The sequence below is a fragment of the Carettochelys insculpta genome, chromosome 1 (genome assembly GCF_033958435.1).
Source record: "Carettochelys insculpta isolate YL-2023 chromosome 1, ASM3395843v1, whole genome shotgun sequence".
Taxonomy (NCBI): Eukaryota; Metazoa; Chordata; order Testudines; family Carettochelyidae; genus Carettochelys; species Carettochelys insculpta.
The window spans coordinates 280102928-280106631 of record NC_134137.1 but is presented as its reverse complement, the minus strand read 5'-3'; positions in this window follow the sequence as shown (position 1 = coordinate 280106631).

Sequence of the window (3704 nt, the reverse complement as noted above, 5' to 3'; positions counted from 1 at the left end):
AGCCCTGACAACGGAGGGGCTGCATCAGGCCCCACACCTATTTGAGGACAAACACCAAAAGAGGGTAAGTTGGACAGCGAGAGAGGGAAAGCTGCTTTTCCTAATTCAGTCTCCACATAGGACATTGCCCCAAGGGGTGAGGGCAGCCATGAGACACCCCCTTCACCCCATCTCCACATGTTCCTGCAGCGACACAAACAAGCTGGACACAGCTCCCTCAGGAGGGCCTGTTGCAGGGATGGGAAGCAAGGCTTCTTCTCTCCCTCCCCCATTACCTTCACTCCTTCCCACTGATCAAGCCCCAAGAGATGGGGCCGCTCCAGCAGAACCTCTCTTTGGGCACCTTCCCCAGCAAGAGGATGCAGTGGTTTTCAAATCGCCAAGCAACGCCTTTTGGGCAGTGGCAGTGGCAGCAGCTGTCAGTCAGAACCGTGGCATGTGGCTTTCCTTCAGGAATGGAAGGGCCTCCATGCCTGGGGCCAGGGTGTCCCACATACGCTGGCAGGAGAGAGGACAGCACAGCTCCAGGGAGAGGAGGTGGCCATGACCTCCCACTGGATGGCACTCTTAGCCACACTTGTGCATGGCTTGGCAAACACACACCAGCTCCCCCTTCTCAGCCTCCTAAACGGACCAGGGCTTACGACACTCCCCAGACTGAGAGGATGGTTGTGTTAGCAGAGAGAACAGGTAGTATCGTTGTAGGTTTCCCAGACACCACCCTCTCTCCTGCCTATGTGCCACACCCCTGTTGTGGAAGCACCATCCTTCGAGATGAGCAGGGATTTCACCCTTCAAGGCCCAGGCTACTGTTGGCATCGTGGCTGGCGCTGCCAATGAGGGGACCTGTTTTAGGCCCAGACCCTGAAAGGTATTTAGGTGCCTAACATGCCAATTTCAAATGGATGTGAGGTGCCAACAAACATGAGGATCAGGGCCTTAGTAGCTCAAGGGCCCATACCTAGCTCATTGCAGTCTCAGTGGTTGAGGTCCTTCATGACTACTACCTGCCCCATGGAAATGAACCAGATGGCTGGGTAAAGAATGCTAATTTCTGCCTAAAATTACATTTTATTTTGTACAGACCCAGGAGTGTCACCTCACTGGCTTCTAGAGATAACTAAGACGTAAGAACGGCCATGTTGGGTCAGGCCGAAAGCCCAGTATCCTGTCTTCCAACAGTGGCCAATGCCAGGGGCCTCAGAGGGAGTGAATTCTGGCTCATTGACCTGTACAGGCCTATGACTTAAAGCATGCAGGCTGGGTTTTGCTCCACACGTTTCAATGGGGGCAGGTGTGCATACGTGCTGTTTGCTTGTGTTACTGCAACCAACGCTGCATGACAACCTGCATAAGCAGACCCCACCAGAGCAAACTAGGGACCCCACTGCATCGGCTCTCAGCCCGAGGCTTTTTAGGTCAACAGCACCTGTTTAACCACAAGTGGCACAGGAAGTACCTTTACAAAGAATCCTTTTTATATTTAACCTGGGAAGTTCCCTGTGCCTCTGGGCTGAGCGTCCCAGTTAAAGAGTGGGAGGAGATAGCAAAACTCCCTGCTGGGGGCAGCAACCACCCTGTCCCTCAGCCCCTATTCACTCCTCCCTCTCCTCACTGCAAATCTGCCTCAGCCTGTTCTCAGTGCTCAAGCGGGACAGGAGCAGATTTAGTCAAAATTTCTCTTAAAAAGCCCACCCACCTCCAGCCAGGACAACATGGGATGTGTTACTGCTCTTGTTAACTGTGTTAACTAGCCCTGTCTTCTCCCGCATCCCACACTTGACCTTGGATTCGCAACACACCAGTTTCCAAGTTTATGCAGTGAGCAGGGAGAGAACGAACAGCAGGACTGCAAGCTTCTCTTCCCGCTACCTGTAACAGGGCCACCTCCAGCTCTTTGCACAGGGTGGCCTTGATGCACCACTAGGGCTCCAAGCTGCTGGAGTGTAAGTTGGAGAAAGAAATGGCTTCTGGCTCTAGCTTTTCTGCTGAGACTGGCCTTCGGGAACCACTAGCGGGTGTAGGGCTTGTGTGCACCTCATTGTGAACTGGCCTAAGAGCCCCATCTCATTCCCTGGTCCTGTAACTCCACCACACTCTTACGGCTAGCGGCTGCGCCTTGCAGCAGTGGATTGCTGTGGTTACTGCTGTCTGTCAAGCAGCTGATTCCCCGCCTCCTCTGTTCACCTCCCCCAGGGGAAACTGGGGGTGGATTTAAACTAACCCTTTCTACTAGTTCCTGCTGTGTGTGAGGCTGATTCAAGGCGTGGTTTAAAGCAACAGCACACTTTGTACTTGAGGATGGAAAGGGCTGGGGCCTGTGGTGAAGGCGTTAGCCTTGATAACACCACTCCCCATTCCTATCTCCCCACCAATTCCTCTGCCTGCACTGGAGGTAGCCTGAAGATACCAATGGAGAGCCAAGGACTGGACACAGGGTGCATGTGGCCAAAGGACCTGCTCTGTTACCTATCAGCCCATACCCCATCCCTTGACGAGCCTGAGGGCCTGATACGCTCTGCTCCTTATGGACCAAAGGAGGGGCTGGCAGCGGAAAGCTAGCTGAGGCTCCCTGACTCTTCAGAGCCCACTGAGTCAGGGGAGCAAACTGGGTCTTTAACAGCCTCTTTCAGGGCCCCAGCAGGAAGAAGGCTGCAGACTGAACAGCAGATACCTCTATCGCTATGAGAGGTGTCACAAACACCAGATTTGGGTATAAGAAATCCTCTGCCTCCTTCAACAGGGGGAAAGGCTGCGATACCCATGGCCACAGCATCCCCTTCACTGCAGGCCAAGAGAAGGCAGCCTGGCAGGTTGTGCTACCGTCAGTCTTCCCCTGAACCAGAACATGGCAAGCACGCTATGCACATCCCACCCCCTGGGATCTGGAACTGCCCTGGCAGGAGGAGAAAGGAGATCCTCTCTTCTGAAGACTGCTGACCACCCAGAGGTACCAGTCCTACAAGCAACCAGACAAAACCCATCAACCCATTTCACTCTTCCACGTAACCATCTCTCTGGCAGCAGAAGAGAGAACACGAAAATCCAGTACAGGCACTTAGCTTGCACAGAGATGGTGTCAGAGAAACAGCACCGAACCTAAGGGTTGAATATGTCTGGAAGAGCCTTTACTTTATCTCCCATTTCCTCTTTGACCATCCTACCAGCTCCACCGTGAAGCTGAATGCAAATCTCTCAAAGGTGCATCAGCAGCATTGCTGCCACTGCCGGGGGATAGGTGACTGCCTGGAAAGTCCTCCTATTGTAGCTGCCTGTGCAGCAGGTGTGATGAGCTATAGGAAAGGGATGGAAGGCATCTCCAGCAAGCCTGGCTACAGCCCAGCACTGACCCAGAATCCCTAAAGTAAGCTCCACAGCAAGAGGCTGCTTTGCGAGTCAAAAGTAGCTGCAAACTTGCTGGTGGGTCGGCAACCACACGTGAAGAAACTGGAGAAGGTCCAGAAAAGAGCAACTGAAAGGATTAAACATCTAAAAATATGACTATAAGAGAAGAATTGGGTTTATTTAGTTTGGACAAGAAGGCTGAGAGGGCACCTGACAGCAGCGTCCAAGTACCTAAAAGGGTTTTACAAGGAGGGAGAAAAATTATTCCCTTTAATCGCTGAAAACAGGAGACGCAATGGATTTAAGACTGCAGGAAGGTTGGTTTAGATTGGGCATTAGTAAGAATTTCCTGTTGGGGT